The sequence below is a fragment of the Patagioenas fasciata genome, chromosome 4, assembly GCF_037038585.1.
Source record: "Patagioenas fasciata isolate bPatFas1 chromosome 4, bPatFas1.hap1, whole genome shotgun sequence".
NCBI classification, from domain to species: domain Eukaryota; kingdom Metazoa; phylum Chordata; class Aves; order Columbiformes; family Columbidae; genus Patagioenas; species Patagioenas fasciata.
This window is the reverse complement of record NC_092523.1, coordinates 59,633,454-59,652,255: the sequence shown is the minus strand read 5'-3', so window position 1 is coordinate 59,652,255 and position 18,802 is coordinate 59,633,454. Positions and strand designations below refer to the sequence as shown.

Below are 18,802 nucleotides of genomic sequence, written 5' to 3'. Positions count from 1 at the left end.
GGCTGAGTGGTGCCACAGATTTCAGCAGGTTGTACACATGGGAAGACCCAGATGACAAGGCAAAAGTGGGAGAAGAGGCAGGCTGGAGCCACTATCTTCCACTCTGCTGGATTATTCCTCCATCTCTGCATTCCTGTAAAATACACGATACTTCCAGTTCTTGATGATGGTGATAATGGGACTGTATGATGTAGTCACATACTTCATCAACTTTGTCCTACATTTTCTAATGTTACTGAAGTGATTTGGCTGAAAACGTGAGAAAGCCAGTTCTGTGCATATTTTGTGTTTTTTCTTGGGCTTCTGCTGTAAATGAAATAAAATCCTTCGTTTTGCCTGATCTAAAAATGAACAACCACCTTTTTCCATATTGTGAATAGCAGCACAGTTCTCCCAGTACCTGTCAGCATTACAAGATGAACTGTAGATGACTATTCATTAAAGTGCTCCTTGATTTGGAATCTTTGGAAAGGCTTACCTGTCTGAGCACATACTGACAAAGTTCTAGGAAATTAGAGAAGGCTGAAGGAAGAGAGTTTCTAAGATGGGGAATTTCAATGTATTTAAGTTGCATCTACATTTGTTCTGTTCTCAGTCTCATTCTGAAGACCTATTTCCCAGACATTAATACTAACACTAATTACATTAACTCCAAATTGAACTGAATTTTGTAACAGGCATGGGCCAGAAGCTAAACTGGACAAGAGTCTACATTGTGCATGTAACACGGACATGAGATATACCCAACGTGTCTCCCTCCTCATAGTCCTTCCGAGACAATCCATGAAGCTTCTTATGCCTTATTGCTCCCATATCACTACCTTGATGTCACAAAAAGCACAAAATCTAACAGACCAAAAGTAGTTCTCACATTTTGTTTACTATTTCTCTTCCTTCCTTCATACGGCAAATTTGAAGGCTTCTGGAAGTGATCTGGTAACAGGTTGCAGCAGCAAGCACTCTTATGAATTTATAAAACTGAAAGCAGCATACTTAAAAGGCCATATCCTGGGCCACTGCCATAGTTGAGTTCCACACATGCTGAGACTATGCACTGGGTTTTTGACCAAGAAACCACAATACAGCCCTCATCTTACCCTTTTTATTGGGAACTCCCAAATGCAACTACTGAGACTAAGGTCTGGTTTCTTTTTAAGTGCCTTTGGTTATAAAGGTAGCACAGAAGCAATAGAAGAGGTCTTTCTACCAGCCCAGCACATCACAAATCTTTACCCTTTTTCCCTGAGGGACCAAAAGTACCCTCTTGCTCAAGTATCATCAGGAACCTTGATATTTGTCCTTATTTAAACATGTTTGTGGAAAATGAAAGGAGAACATGGGTTCTCTTCTTCCCTGTGCTTTTCTCTGTGTCCTGTACCACCTACACACAAGAGCAGGAACACACTAGGCAAATGATTCCCATGAACTATATGTTTACAATCTAGCCAAATAACTGCTACATGAGGAGCAATTGCAACATGACTCACCAATGGCTAATTGCAGCACACTATTTGCTGCAATAACTACTACATGAGCATCTTCAAATGAAAACTGACCCTTCCAGTATCTGGCCTTTTGCATAACTACACACACTTATCACCCTGTCTGCATGGCACCTCTATTAAAGTGGCATTAGACTTGGAATACAGTCACATCCTACACTCTTGTAATGAGCAATAACAGGCACAACATCCCTGCTTGCTTTTTCACCTAGAGTTGCTAATGACTCAGTGTTCTTACTTCAAGGCAGATTTTAACTCAGTTCTTAAGGGAACATCATAGGCATTGCAGAACAATTTGAGAGGGAATAACAGTTAGGCAATGTGGCTGAAAAAACATGATATGCTTTGCACTGATGTTATTTTTCTTCATTAAATTCACCAGTAGTTACATGAAAAAGGAAAATACATCCAAACCTAGTTATTTAGTAAGAAAAGAAGCAAAGGTTTTTTTCACTCTAATGCCTTGTTTACAAGAGAAGAGCTTCCTGAACTGATTTTGGACACCACTCTCCATGAGCGCATCAAGAATCAATCAGCTAAGTCCAATGATTTACTGATTCTCAGAAGCCTTTGCAGGTACGCATCAGAAAAGGAGATGGCAGAATCACATTTTTAGAAAACAGGTAGAGAATAATAATGAAACTGGCAATGATCATTCCAGTAAAACACTGACAATTTTTTCTTGATCACAAATACAGTTGGCTTAACAGTTTCAAAGAGATGTTTTTAAGACTGACATACACAAATAAGGAACTAATTTACTCTTTCACCCTGTTCTACTTCTGCCTGAAAAAATAGTTATTGTTTCTAAATGGGTACTCAGTATGGAGTTTCCTTTAAAGCACAAGGAAGTAAGGAGAGAAAAATATGGAAGTCTGGAGAGACAGAACTTCATTTACAGAACTTCAGTTAATGATATAGGATTTTTGTTGCATAGATTCAGGCATTTCTGAATAATTCCTTCATATTATTGCCTATCAGTACACTTTATATAACAACAGTTCAAAACTACTGTAATACAGAATAAACCTCATCATTTAGAATTGGGAAACATAATTCATGTTTCTTCACCAAAACTGTACAGCTAAAGTTCCATGAGAAACAGGAAGTTTAGAACAGCTCTGATTTGGCACTTAACTAAGCTTTTAACCACTGGGATGAACTGAGACTAGTAGTTAACAAGAAATCTGGCATCATTCTTTTGAGTTAAGAGTTCAGTGAACACTTTCTGAACTGAAAACAGACACATGAACGATATTGTTCTTCATCCAGACAGCATAAATATAAAGTGGTTGAAGAAGTGGCTACTTAGCTGATATCAGTGTAGTTAGGGAAAATTCTTCCGTATTCAAAAGTTATGCTTGAGCTAGACCTGGTCAGAAAATTTATAGAATTATTATTAATGAAAAAATACCAACTAAAAATATTTCACAGAACTGTGCTGTTTTCAGGAAGGACTCTTTTACAATAATATATTTTTTGAAGATGTTTCAGCCTCTGCGAAACAGCTCATTTCCTGGTTCGAAGTTTTATAAAATTATACCTCTTTTAATTTCTCTATTGTTTTCCAGCTCTATCCTTCTCAATACAAACATTCGTCAGTATCTAACTACTTTAAAAGCAAACAAAAGACATCATCTTTACTTACCCTTCAACAATGTCCATATATCCTTTCTCCATTTAATCACTAGTCTCAATAACTAAAGCTGCTGATTCAAGCTGTCCTTCTTCAATATTTCCCATATCTTGCTCCTGCCTCTGGATCACCACTGAATCTGCAGTCATTAAAACCCCTAGTGACTCTTGGTGAAATCTTAGAAAAAAAATCTTAGAACCCACACTGTACTTAGGAGCAGCCATGAATATTTTCTGATACTTACCTCTTACATTAAATATATATATAATCACTGCACTTTTTCCTCATGCTGTCCCTCACATTTGGGTGGAGGTCCCCGTAAACATCCATAAAGTTATCTCACAAGCATCTTCAAGGCTCTCTTTTGTTATGACACCAATAAAATTATTAATGCTGCTAATTCTTAAGCTCTTGTGCTCTGCTACCACTGAGTATCATGTTAGTCAATACTATTTTATTATTCTTGTAGGTTCCTTATCTCCTATTACCTACTTCGACTCTTCTATGAAAAGCCGATGTAAAGTTCGTAATGTCAGTAAATTCTTTGTAATTTGTATACTGCACAGCACAAACTTACGCTGGTTTCTCGCTACAGTTCATAGCAGTATAGTACTGCACAATAAGACCAATTAAAAAAAAAAAAAGAGCACTACATCAGGGAAACCTTGAGTTGTTTTCAGGAGCACAAGCAGGCAAGAGGTCTACAGCCCATTGGAATTCAGACACTTACATGCTTCCACAGAGGCCATTAGGAACCCATTGTCATCTGTCCACAGAACCTTCTGCAAAAAAAAAGGTTTCTCAAGATACAGCTTCTTAAGGATGTCACAAAAGCTCATTAACATAGTTTTGACTCAGGTCCACAGTGTGACTGCAAAAGATAATTTCATAAACAGGAAAGTTACTATGTACAAGCTCTTCTTGAGAACAAAAGTCAAAAGCATATATTATGCACATTTCAAAATAATATATTGTTCCCTCTGAACCTTCCCCTTTAAGGAATATGCAAAAGATGAAGTGAAAGAAACATGAGAAGAAAAGAATGTGAGAGAGAAAGATCGTGAGAGAGGTTACTCTCATAGCACTTTTGATCTGGCTGACACAGAGAGGTAATAAAAATTTATAGGAAGCCTGTTCTTGCTCAATTTCCAGGCCAAAAATGTCTGGATATCTATCCAAAGCTGACTCAGCCTTGACATCTCTTGATCCCAAGTGCCCCATTTCTTTGTAACTGAAGGTATTGTGAAGCTTTCACAGAAATGTACACATTTCCCAGTGGGTTCCGGTGTAGCCTGATCAGAGCAGAATGGGATGAAAAGCAAAAGCTAGAACAATCCTGGATACAAAAAACCACAAACAAACATAAACGCCCCCCCACAAGCCACTACAGGAAGAGTTAAAAATTTCATTTGTAGAACAAACAGTTCATTATTTATATAGTTTTGCACGCACACTGTACACAGTGTTTGCCTTGCGGTCTCAGTTTTAGAACTGTCAGATAATTTTATTAATACACACAGCTAATTTTTAAAAGCAGGATTTTTGATATACAGATCAACGTCCAGAATGTGATGCATCTCAAACCAAAGAAAGCCACAAAGCAAAATCAACATTGTCTGGAGAAGAGGATGTAGGAGGTGGGAATTTCAGAAGTGCATACATGGGGTGGAGTTTGTAACATGCCTTAGCTAACTAATTATATTTTACATATACAAAGCCTCTTTTGTTTTAACAATAAAATCAAGAATATAACAAATATGTCCCAAATATGCCTATGTTTGTAGTTTAGAGGACATGGAGCTAAACAATATGCAATACTTGTGAGCTTTTATTATGGAAAAAAAAAAAGCACCCCATTTTACTACTGGTTGTACTAATACAGAATAACAAAATTAACTAACTAAAGAAAACATTATTTCAGTAGAATTATTATAGAAACTCTGGTGTGTTTTAAGTTAGTAAATCAAAAGCTACTCACAGTTCTTGATTTCATACTATCAGTCAGCATAGTAATTTTTTTGCTCAGACCCTGACAGAGCTGAGCTGAAGTTTTCGTAGTTATTTTTTCCTCATGTTATGTTCTCCAAGCCAGGCTAAGGGTCACAATAGCCTGGCAAAGTTTTAGAGATGCTGAGTATGGATAATTTTCACCTCCAATGTAATTCTGAAGAGTTCATCCCCTTTGATGTTAGGTCATTTAATCAAGATACCTAATATTAATTTCCAAGTTTGATTTTAATTGACCATCTCTGAAATTTTGACCTAACACGTCATATTTAATTAAGATCTCTTTGATATCACTATAAATCAAAAAATAGTGCTACTTCAGATAATCTACACCAATGAGATTGCAACTAAAATCTAACATTTGAATTGCATCTAGAGATGTACTGTTTTGTTTGGAGTATTCAGTTTCCACTCTTAGCCGTAAAGACACATGCTACTATGTATTATTTACACATTTGTATTTCTCTGTGTCTCATATAGCTATGTGAACTTTTCTAACATTCATTCAATAAGGTAACTGAGAAAGCAATGAATTATAGCAACATTTCACATAGCACATGTTACCTTAGAAATGCAATGGATGGCCAAAGACTACAGAAGATAGAAAGTGATACAGCATCATCCAGAGTTCCTGTCAGTGACTAGAATCCATTTAATTTCATCAAGTGGGGAGTTCGCACGAATACTCATTTTGGTACGCTCATATTGAAGGCTACAGAGTTTTTACTGCTTAAAGCGCCTGTGAGTGAAATAGAATAACTTGGGGAGATACACCTGAAGTGCAATCCTCTTCCAAGCACACTTAACTCTAGATAAAATGTTAACAAAGCATGGTGCACAGAGAAAGCCAATTATTTTTACTGGTAAGCTTTGTTCATGTTACCATGAAAGTTTTTTGACAAGCATACCCTGAGTTTCCCTCTGACTTACACACATGAAGAACATTTTGGTTGCTGCATTTAAAACCACTGAGGTGAGAAAGAACATAACCTTGGGGACATATGCCAATCAGAGTTCAAAGCTTTTTTGTTTTCTGTTTTCAACTTCTCACATATTTCTCTGAAAAAAGAAGCCACAAAGGGAACCAATATAAAAAGTCACAATGTCCCTTATAACTTTATTATTACTGCTATGGACAGCATAGCTACACTTTGATTTCTTTGGTGTGTCCCCTTTTCAGAAAATATGTGAAACATTTTTTTAATGGTGCTGTGGGGACAAAAGGATGTCCTAGAACTCAAATGTTTCCATGGGATAGCCTCTAGACGACTGCAGGCTGATTCCTGAACAAAGTCTCAGGATCTAAGTTATTGCAGTTGTTTAAACTTGAGCTGGGAGAAACTTACAGAAACTATCACTTATGCTGGTAGGAAGATGGAACTGATTATTTTGTAATTATTTCCAGCTGTTTTTTCTAATACTTTCAGCTTGTGTTCAAAAGTTGTATACTTCAAACATATTTGTTCTAGATCCAATAAATTAAAATCTAGTGAATAAGTGAGAATAAGATAGTTAATATTCCCAGGTGTGGTTACGTGATTCTTTCACAGATATTTACAGATTCAAAATACAAAGTTTTCACAATAATAGGTTGCTGCTTAAATTTCCAAGCATTATTTGCCGCAAATATAGTTTGAAATAAAAATGCTATTAATTGTAAGGAAATTCATCTGATAAACAACCTATGACTGTCTGGATATGGTCCTGATCAATGGCCCTGCTTGAACTGAAGGCTGGACCGGATGATCTCCAGAGTTGCCTTTCAGCCTCAACCATTCTACGATCCTGTAATTTTGTGAATCTATGTGCACAGAAGTAGACACACAAGTACTAATTTGTCTGGGAATTCAACATTTTTAAGAAGTTCCTCTTTGATGGTCTGATATTAAAGAAATAGACATAAAGGGACTTTTCAATAAATTAAGAACATTAAGATGACAGGCAAAATGTGAAAAATCATACATTATTAAATACTGCATGAGGCATGACAAAGTGAAAGTTACAGGTTTTGCATAGAGATGCAAATTATTGCTAAGAGAACACCTCTAATGCATATATACTGAAGTCTCTTTAAAAAAAAAGAAAAGAGAGAGACACGAAAGGACAGTGCTGTCAATTTTATCAGTTATTTCCAATTTCACTGTATCCAGACTTCTCTCTCTAGAACTGCCTCTGATCAGGCAGCAGCCCTACCATAGTACCTATACAAAAATATTCTCATAAGCTAAGAACTGGTAAACATTCATCTATGCATATAATTTTATAAATAGCTGCACGTCTCATTTCAGATACATGATCACAAGTACTTTAAAGGTCAGCTCCCTAACCGCAGCAAGACTGAGGCACTTTTAAAACCAACAGTATCTGTGAGTAGATAACATCATGCACGTATCATTTTGCATCCTACTTTGCCACTCCTTTAAAGGCTTTAAGTCTTTTGGATCTAGGATCAGGACTTTTTATGAGTTAGTAGACACACCTAGCAAAATGTCTTTTCACACCAAGTTGGACAATGAACAAACAAATTCTTATACAAAGTAGGAACACTATTAATAAAGATGGCTGAAGGCAGAAATGAGAATATTCAAATCATAATATTTAGCTGCCTATGTTAGAAGGATGATTTGCCTTTACAGTAGATGAAAAAAGATCTCTCTCCCCAGTGGCTATGAAAGATCCTAGACAGATGATCCTTCTAGCTTAGGTGCATCTATTAGGTGGGATGAATACTGACACCTTTAGCTGTTCATTGCTTACATTTAAATGTTGTGAAAACACATTCCCTGTTCACACAAATTAGGACATTACCTATGCCAGCACAGAGAGCATCTCAGAAGGATAACAGATAACCTTCAAATACAGTCAAACAAGTAAGTTTTAAATGTAATGTGAACAGCAAGAACATGCATTCTGAAACAGAACACAGAGGACTTCCGTAATGCTTTGTGCAACAGCATTGGAACTTCTCTGTATCCATGGGATATACTCCTACCTGCTGCCACATCTTAAGGGCACACTTTCTGCACTGATCTTTAAAGATCCCTTCCAACCCAAACTATTCTGTGTTTCTATGACTTGTTTCAAATGGATGGTTTGCAGTCAAATGTGGACTAAATACTGCCAGCTTTTTTTGATTTCTGGTTGTCCTGGTTTGCAGCAGGAACTCCTGTCCACAGTTTCCATTACTAATAGTCAGGAAAAAGTCAGTCAGGCAGAAACATGTAAAGAAGAATGGTAGGTTCCCGTTTAACCTATTTTAAGACAGACATATAAGGCAACCTAGTTTGCTAGCCAAGCAAAATAAAGTCTGCAAGAGAAATTATTTCTATTTTTTTAAACAACACTGAGGAAGAAGAATGACTTAGGTTAAGTAAAATGTTAGCATAAGAGCAATTTTGTTCAATGAAACCCTAAATAAATTTAGGGCAAGAACTGGAAGAGTATATTTTGGAAGAGTATATTTTTCTTTCATTAGGAACCAGGAGGGGCAAGAAACTTAACTGGTTTCAAGGAGGATCACTGATAAATTCTTATAATGCACTAAATGATACATCTCAGAAGAAATTAGTTATCTCAGAAGCAGGCAAACATTTTGGAGAAGCATCAAACTTCCATTCACTACCAACAAACTCCTGAAGTTTGACGTTAACAATTAATGTAAAATCTGAGTACACAATCCTTGTGTCCTCCATAAACATCATTTTCCCTTTGATCACCTTGATAATTTCAAAGCAGAGAAGCATCAATAAGCTTTTCAATCAACATTGGTTCCGGTAAAGATTTCCTTTTTAGTGTTTTCTTTGTAGATTTTCAGTAATATTGTCTTATGTTTAGTTTCAAGTTTAAAACTTAAATAAAAGTAAAGACCAGTCTAAAATGGCTTCCCACATTTTCAGACTAAGAATGCTACATTTCAACATGATCCACTCAGTATATTTCAGTGTTCATACACCTAAATTGTATACAACTGTTACTAAACCTTCTGTTGAACTGGAATCTAGCAGAAAGTTAAGCAGAACAGGGTTTTCAAAGGCAAACTCACCCATTTTCAAAAGAAAGGGACTAAACCAGAAACTTCTGTTGGCTATTCCCATGAAAAATCAACAGTAAGTCTATTATCAATGTAGACAATTGTGAACATAACTGCAAAAACCAGACAATCAATTTAATTGAAATCAATGGAAATCACCAGGTTAAAAAAAGGGTGTGTCCTGTTACGGATGGGATTTGCGAGGCAGAGTTTTGTGATCCTCTTCTTAGATGCAAGATAGTATTGGTTATCAGGGCATGGAGGAGTTAGACCAAATAGTTTGGGTTAATCTCATTAATATCAGCCATAATAAAGGAAAAATTCACACCAAATACACAGTGCATTTTTTTCAGTATGTTGCACATAACACACTTGCATAATCCAAATGCAATAAAACTCAAAAGTAGAATGAAAACATCCTACAGGTCAAACTCAACTGTAAGCACACTGAGCAGAACAGTTTGTTATGTTTGGTACAAAGTGGAGACTTTGCTGACAATCCACACTACCCATTGTCAATATTGTTATTAAGATGTAAATAACATCAAGTAAATTCCACTGTTCCAGGAGATAAAGAAGAACTTTGCTATCCATGAGCTATGGAGCAGTCTAATTAAGGATTTGTGTGATAGCTTGCCCATTACATTCCATCTGTTTATTTACATAAAGCAATTGTAATGCACTTCATCAAAAGTTCCACAGTAGCAGCATATACATGAGCCAATGCACAAGCACATCAGATGGAAGTGGGAATATATATATTGCTACTCATGGGCTTCTTCACATTCCTTTGCTTCAACTTGTTGCATTTCCAAGCCTAACATGACAATGCAAAACAGATCAATCCACCTTACACTTAGACTCATTTCTACAAAGGCAAGTGGCAGCTGGATCACTTAGAATTAGTTTGAGGATCACCAGTTGTACACCTACCACAGTTTAGGAAAACTCTGAACCAACAGACCAAAAGTCAAAGTTTCTCGCTACAGTTTGAAATCATTCTAGTCAGAATCAGCTGTTCAGAAAAATTAAAGCAAAAAGGTTGAGGTATAGTCCGTGCACTTTGGTTGCAGATAAGAGGCACATAACAGCTGCCACCTCATTAAGACTTTTATTCAAGGTATAATAGGAATGTGAACAAGTAAGAAACAACAAGAAACAGGTAGATATAAGGTTTGATTCTCTACCATACATTAGCCAGAAAAGTCACAGGATATCACAGTATCACAGGTCTTAAGGAAGAGGTAGACCAATTAAATAATTACAACATATAAAATTCTGCACAACAGTTTCTTTCTAAGGCTACTTCTGGAATGCTGGACCTGCATGCTACTTTTAACAAAGGTCTGAACATAATCTCTCAACAACAACACTTACATGTGTGATGCTACTCACATGCAAGCACTCCTGCAAGTTCTTTCCATTCTCCTGTCATCCCTCTATACACATCCAGCTGCCTTCGTCCTTCGCCTTTTTTTTTTTAAAGGCAGAATAGCTTTATAACTGCCTGAAGATTGGCTTTGATATTTGTAGGCCAAATTTAACCATTCTATGGTTACACTTCTGCCTTCAAGAAATGTTAATAGCACACCATTTTTGCATTAGGAAATTTACTTCTTACAGCTTGAGTGCTGTGCTACTTATCTTTCTGTGACAGATAAGAAAGTAAGTGTAAAATTCACAAGAGGAATGCTGCTCATGTAACGGCATATATATAAACCAGAAGTGCTTTACTGGGACAGTTTAAACTTATATTGTACAATGACAGATCAATTTGCCCAGTGATGATGCAGGTTTTTAAACAATAGGTGATGGAGAATTTCAGACTATTTAGGTTAAGTTACTGCCCAGCACTGATACAGATCCATAATGGCAGACACTGAAAGATTCAGTATTCCTGTTGAGACAAAACGTGAAATGATCAGCCAGAAAAAGGTAAATTGCCTCCGATGATTTATGCATGTCTTTCTCAACACACCTTTTGGAGTGTTTTACTATATATTTTAAAACACACATGTTCAATTTAGTTACATCACCTGCTTCCTTTCTATAAACAAAGTGACAGGAAGCAAAAAATATACACTGGCCATGAATCTAGCACCTTCTACCGAAGAAGCATCTTTTGTACAATAAGCCAGGTACAGGGATTAAAAAAATGTGTTCACCCCCACAGGGGCTGAATATTTCCCATGCCATACAAGCATTCTAATATAAACTTGTTCTATAGATTGCAATCATTTCTTATCCACCAGTTTCACTTCCTCTCATCATACTTATTTTTGAACTGTATTATTGGATACACTCTACAGTATGTCTCTCTGAAAGGAATTTGGACTGGATTTATAATAAAGAACATATTATCCTTCTTGTAGTTCTGGAAATATACATTACTTTTCTTGGCAAGATATATCCTGCATTTTTCATCCTCTTTCTGAGGGTGTCTACTATCTCAAGATCTATGTCCAGTATTTTATGTTGTGCAATTTACTACCATGGTAAGGAAAAATAAAACAATTTGTTTGTAATCTTGACATGGCTGGATACCCTTACATCTGTTCAAGAGAAGCTGCTGGTTCTCTATCCACAGTATATTCTAAGTCAGATAGACGAAGAGGAAAGAGGCCTAGAACCAAGTGACCAAAACCACACCAAATACTCCATGGAAACTGCTGAGACCTAAGTCTTACTGGCAACAGGTCTCTGAAGTCTTCACTTTAACGGTCATAACTTTGCTAAGTGTGCCAACATGGAGCTCTTCATATCTGTAGAGCTATTGTCAACCTCCACAAACCTTGAATGCTGTGGGTGATCACCAGCAGAAAGCAAGCAGAGATATTTCATCGATTAAAAATTAATTAATAGCAAAAAAATGGAAGGAAACTAGCCAGCACTTGAAATAGAAAGAAATGCTCTTAATGTGCCCCATCCCTATTCTGCAGTAGGGTTGGAATCAGCAGTGAGAAACCCTAATGATTCTAATATAATGTCAGTGAAATAGCCAGTTATGAATCTCTAGAAATAATGACTTGCTGTTTTTTCTGCTGATACAGTCAGCAATCTTAATTCTTCAGAGGAAGTGTCCTTCTGTACACAGTCAACTGTATAGTCACAGGAGCACAGAACCTTACGAGGCCTTCAGTTTTTCAGTGTGAAAATTCTGCAACTCTGTATTGGTTCTCAGGCCTCTACGATTAGGCAGAGAAGCTAAAGAGAATAAGCTGTTCTTTGATGAGTTTGAGAAATATGCCAGTTGGAATTAAAGTTTTAAATGAGTTAACAATGTAAAACAGAAATCTAACTTCCTCCACAAAAAGGACTGGTCTCTAAAATCCTATTTAAAATAGCGTAAGATTTGAGTCACTTGAGGTAAAATCCTAGCTTCACTGACCGACAATTTTCCAAGTGACTTCAAAGTGGTCAGGATTTCATTCCTATGTGCTTTAGATATTTTTTCAGAGAAGGAATAAGCTGTTGAAGTTTAAAAAAATATGCTTTGTTTAGTTAATTTTCAAATGCACCAAGATGCTGGAAGCATACCAATTCTTCAGTTGTAAATGGGGAAAAAAACCTTTGAAATGTCACTTTAAAGAGAACAAGCAGACTTCTTATTAAAGGGTCTTATTTGGCAACAACAAATTGCAGCATGCCTTCCCATTCCTCATTCTCCTCTTATAACTATTATTTATTGCCATTACTGGGATGTGTTCTATAATTGGATTCTGGCATAGACCAGTGGAAAGAGAAAAATCTTTCCAATCTGATTCAAAATAGGTTTTCCTTTGTAAAATACACATGCAAAGAGTGAAAAATTCTCTCTTTGCTCCCCAGTAGTTATTCAAACCATTTAGACACTTTAGTCTAGTCAGGCTTTAAACCTGCAATTGCTGAAGTTGTTTTTATAAACTGCGCAATTTGGGGGTGGAGTAATTGTCTTCCTATTTCTTGGATAGTTTTCTATCAACAGGTTTTGGCTGAGCAAATAGCATGTTCCTTTCAAGAAATACACTTCGAACAAAATTTGCTTCTCAAAGAGTCACATATCTTGTAGTCATAAATTAAATAAATGCGGTGCTTTATGGTCAGAGTTAACATCTGAAAGTCAGGCACCTTAATTATGCTTCCATCAGTAATTCTATTTCAGTGTCTATTCAGAAAACACATTGAAGCACTTAAGAAAATATAAGAAAAGCGTAAAAAAGCATAATAGCCTGACATAACAACAAATACAAGTAACAAGAAAAAGTAGCACAAAGAAAACTAGTTGAAGAACTTTTTTCAACCCTTTGATTCCAATGTAAATGGCCAAGCTGAGAACTATCAGCATACTCACATACTCTTCAGCAAAGTACTTACTCACTGTTTGGACTTCAGGCTAATCAGAACAATATTCAGACAGCAGAATAAGAAAGAAAAACATGAGGAAAAGTCAAACCACACAAAACAGGAAGCTGGAAATGTTTACCTAAAACAACAGTTTGTTTGGAGCTTTTTCCTTTCTACAAAGCTTAAGCTATAGCAACTACCAGCACAAGCTAGTTAACAATATCAGCTGCTTAACAAATCAGAAGCACTCTGCAGTTTTGACGTAGTAACTATTAAAAACATTTCTAAGCTTTATAGCACTCCTAGAATTATAGCCACCAACTGATGTCTACTTTACAAGACATTTCTTTTCCTAACAGACCTTTGCAGAGGAGGATATGTTCAGCTTCTGGTTGGTGACAAGCAATGGATGGGCAGCACCACCTTAAATTTGGATGACAAAATTCAGAAGATGTCTGTTTGTAGCCTATTTTGAACTAGGATAGAAGAGCTACTTTACTTCAAAGCAATCAGAGAGCAGATTCTGTAGACCGGTTTCTCCTACTGAAAACCCAAAAGAATACCACAAACTTGCAGAAATGTTCCAGTTTCTGTGCAAAGATATTTTTTCTAGTGCAAGCTGTTTTGAGTCTTATTTTAAAAGCTTAGTAGCAGCTTGTTCTTATTAAGTGGTTGAAAATATTTGACTCCATGAGTTCAAAAGCAAAAAATCCTAAAATCTTATTTCTTGAAAAAAGCCACAGCACTGCCGCTGAGAATTTCATATGCATCTACCATAATGTCACATAAAAATATTGATAGTTTTAATTCTTCTGGATGTTTGTGAGTACATAGAGGAGATAAATAGATATTAGATATAACTGAAAAAGTAAACATTTAATGAAAGATCTGGCAAAACTGACAATTCATTCTTTGGAATGCTTTCCAGGACAAACACAGCCCATGAGTATTTCTCTGAATATGGTTTAACATGTATGTATAAATAAAGAAAACGGCAAAGGACCCCCAACCCTTCAGATAGTGCGTGCATATCATATGTATTGTCCTCCAAACAGAACAGTGGCTTTAATTAGTATTTTGAATCTATCTCAGCTCTTCATTATTCAAAGTCAACCTTAAGAATGTAGTTTTCTGAAACTCTAGCAAGAACATTGAAGCTTAAAATCTTAGCAATAAGTATAGCAGTCTAGAAATAGGTACCCTATCACAGAATCACGGAATCACAGAATGCTAGGGATTCGAAGGGACCTCAAAAGATCATCCACTCCAATCCCCCTGCCGGAGTAGGGACACTTAGATGAGGCTACACAGGAATGTGTCCAGGCGGGTTTTGAATGTCTCCAGAGTAGGAGACTCCACAACCTCCCTGGGCAGCCTGTTCCAGTGTTCTGTTACCCTCACTGAGAAGAAGTTTCTTCTAAAATTTAAGTGGAACCTCTTGAGTTCCAGTTTGAACCCATTACCCCTTGTACTACCATTGGTTGTCACTGAGAAGAGCCTGACTCCATCCTCATGACACTCACTCTTTATAGATCTGTAAACGTGAATGAGGTCACCCCTCAGTCTCCTCTTCTCCAAACTAAAGAGATCCAGCTCCCTCAGGCTTTCCTCATAAAGGAGATGTTCCACTCCATTAACCATCTTTGTTGCCCTGCGCTTGACTCTCTCCAGCAGTTCCCTGTGCTTGAACTGAGGAGCCCAGAACTGGACACAATATTCCAGATGTGATCTCATCAGGGCAGAGTAGGAGGGGGAGGAGAACCTCTCTCGACCTACTGACCACCCCCCTTCTAATACACCCCAGGATGCCATTGGCTTTCTTGGCTACAAGGGCACAGCACTGGCTCATGGTCATCCTGCTGTCCACCAGGACCCCCAGGTCCTTTTCCCCTCCGCTGCTCTCCCATAGGTCATTCCCCACCCTATACTGGAACCTGGGGTTGTTCCTACCCACATGCAATACTCTGCACTTTCCCTTGTTATATTTTGTGAAATGTTTCCCCACTCAACTCTCCAGCCTGCCCCGGTCTCGCTGGACAGCAGCACAGCGAGACACAGCACTATTGTTCCAAGCATGCTTTCCACAAAAGGTGTGTTGTCATTTCTATAAGAAGCTTAAGGCCCCCACTAGTCCTGTGGATTTTCAAATAAATGGTTTGACAGTGGTTAAATATGAGACCCGAAATTGCTGTGCTCTTCTGGAATAAATAAAAACCTGATTAGTGAATATAATTACATATCCAAAGTCCTAAGTCAAAAGGTGACTGTCTCCAAAAGTATTATTCATCCATCTTCCTGAGCACTTGAGATGCTCAGTCAAGTATAGTGATAGTTGGTAAAACCATCAGGTGACAATGGAGGCAAGGTGTATTAATATAGAACAACCTTATACAAGGAAACAGCCTGAGTCTGAGTCTCATCATTTTGATATGAGTTGCCAAACATATCTGTTCAAACTGGCATTTCTTAATACACCAAGTTGTACCAGCCCTCCAGGGCAGAAGGAATTAAGCTATCAGTTCCTATTCACCACTGAAAAAAAAAACCTTAAACTTTGTTTCATGTTGAGACACCTCGTTAGGGGTGGGTACTTAAATCTACAGACAGTATTATAATAAGTAATGATTAATTAAATTTTTTAAAAAACACAACAACTGAGAATCTGAACCCTTTACAAAATTGCATGTGACTATCTGGAGGCAACGATAATTGCTACTATCTCTAGAGAGAACTTGGCCCAGACATGTCTATTAATACCAGACATATTAGGTCTTGACAGCTTATAGGACATCTGCTTGTTTCATTTCCCTTTAGTCTCGCCAAATGCTAGCAGCTAAAATCATACAGACTATTTTCCTACTTCTGCATAACTTGAAAGACTTTTTTGCATATATGAATTTTGACAATAAACAAGATCTTCCAGTGTTTCGTATCTGATATATATATGCACAGGCATGTGTATCCAAAGAACTGCAAAGATGGTAAATTTCTTTAACGTGAGGACATTTATCTAGGAATAAAGATGCAGTTAATGGAGCTAATAAATAGGACAGTTTAAATAATTTGGTTTTTAATTTGAACTAAAAAGGTTGCAGAGACTAAAATATCTCAACAGATTTTTTCTTCAAGCAACTGCCCAAGTATTTCAGTATATTGCAAAATTCCAATAAATCATTACAAAATTTCAGAAAATAATGTTGAAGCTTTTGGTATGGCTTTCCACATTTTTTTCACTTTTTAACATAAACTGAAAAGAAAAAGTCAGCACACAGATCCTGACTCAATTAAATTTCAGCCTCAAATATAAAGTACAGGCTCTAAACTGACCTGGAAGCAGTCTTTTAGTCCATCTTTCTTTTTGCTATAGCATTAAAGTATTCTAAATCTAAATCTGAAAGGCATTTCTTTCCCATATTGTTCACAATTTTTGTAAAGCTTATATTGTTCTTGACCATTATTTCAAAAGTAATGGTACAGATGAGATTTAAATAGCACCAGATAAAATTAAAAAATTAAAAAAAAAAATAAAAGGAGATAGCTAATTGTATATTATGAATCAATCACAGGCAGTTGCTGATGCTTTGATCCAGATATTTTTGCTATGACAATATGTCTAAGAGCTAAATTATTTAATTTAAGAGAATCCAGCTCTGGCCACTTGTTTGGTATGGCTGAATAAATAATTTGTTTAATTTTTTAAAATAGTTTTAGCTTAGATTATAAACATGTGAACAATATAATTTTTAAATTTACATTATTCGTAATTATTTTAAAAAATGAGCCCTGCTCAATTCACAGAGTCCATGCATAGGTTTATTATTTGAGTTTAAAGCTTCTGTGGATGCAGATTTCTTTAAACATTTTCACTCCCAGGAACCTTATTTCCATTAAGAATGCTTCAGATTATAGATTATTTCAGAATCAAAATTTGATTTTCACCTATTTTTCAACACCTATTGAAAAATTACTCATCTAGATTATTACAGCCACTAATGAATTAATCATTAAAAAGTCAGGAAGTACTAAAAAGTTATGAAAATGAATCAAAATTCTTAACAAGCAGAAATAGCTTTTGCAGAAAATTGCAGCAACTGCCCAGTTGCAGATGTATTTTGAGATACATGTACATGGTGGCATGTTTCTCTACAAAGTATCGATATATTAATCTAAGCTGGATAGAATTATGTAATGCATGATCATTCCCTGACAATATAAAGAAATGTATTTTCATTTCCATTAAGAGATTTACACTAGAATCTGATGGAATGGTGCTCCAAGAGTTGCACAACATGTCTTTGATTTCAGTGGATCTGAAGTAAATAACATTTATTCACAATGTTGATACGTATGTTTTCAGCACCCATTTCACAATGATACACATTTTTCAGTATATTCATAATACACTATTTAAATCTACAGGGCTTTCATCTTGCAAAAGGGATCATTATATTCCCATTGTCTAAAACCTGACCTAGTTAAGATTCAGCATTTTACCATTTACTTATGGATTAGAAAATATGAGGTTTACATTCATAAGGAAGTGGAAAGGGTGTATCCAGATGCTCTTCCCTCAGAAAGTATGATGCAAATTATAAACTCACTAATTCAGAGAGTACATAAACTCACATTTGCCTGCATTTATTGGCTGTGTTTCTAATCTACTTCCTGAATAGTTAAATTGAATAGCACATTAAATCAATTAAGAGTTGAGGAAAGTTTGTGACTAGGATAAGTAGTAGTTAAAAGTTTAAAAACTGAACTATACTGGTTCTTGTTATCTAAAATACATTATTTTATTTAATAACAAGAATTATCACAGAAAGCTAATGTCATCATTTATCCTACTGTGCCCAGGAATCGCATATGTCTAAAATTTTAAGCCTTTTATCTATATAAATAGATCAGTCTTGTGTTACAATTCGATACAATGGAGTTTCTTCTGTGTATTATTTATGTCCTTATCCCACTGGATTTTAACATGACAAAAATCTAGTATTATAATATGAAAGTCTATGTAACTGCAGTGGAATAGAAGACAGGAAAAGGAGACTGGCAAAAATATCTCCTGTTAATTTTCATTTCACATTCTGAAAAATCTGAATGTACTGTGATAAGAATAAAATCAAAATTGAATAATACGCATATGGTATAAATATGCCTGCATATTTTAACATTATTAGTTTATCTTTCCACAATTTCCCTTCAGTTGAAAAGACATAGCTTAATTCACAGTAGCTTGACACACAGAAATCAGCTCTGTTTCAAGTTAGTTTATAAAGCAAAGTAAGATTGCTGTCACTAGAG

General features: G+C 36.1%; 1 protein-coding gene across 4 annotated transcripts in view; it reads right to left on the bottom strand.

The window, feature by feature from the left end:
* The window catches only part of TTC29 (tetratricopeptide repeat domain 29), a 343,118-nt gene that overhangs the window by 317,096 nt on the left and 7,220 nt on the right, over nucleotides 1–18,802 (bottom strand). For 2 of the 4 annotated variants that reach the window (XM_071808004.1, XM_071808007.1), the window contains exon 1: nucleotides 3,869–3,949. The exons of 1 other annotated variant lie outside the window; for it this stretch is intronic. The gene's annotated coding sequence lies outside the window, so the exon portion shown is untranslated. Of the gene's footprint in view, nucleotides 1–3,150; nucleotides 3,236–3,868; nucleotides 3,950–18,802 lie in introns of those variants that run through there. One more of the 4 variants, XM_071808003.1, reaches the window with a different exon arrangement.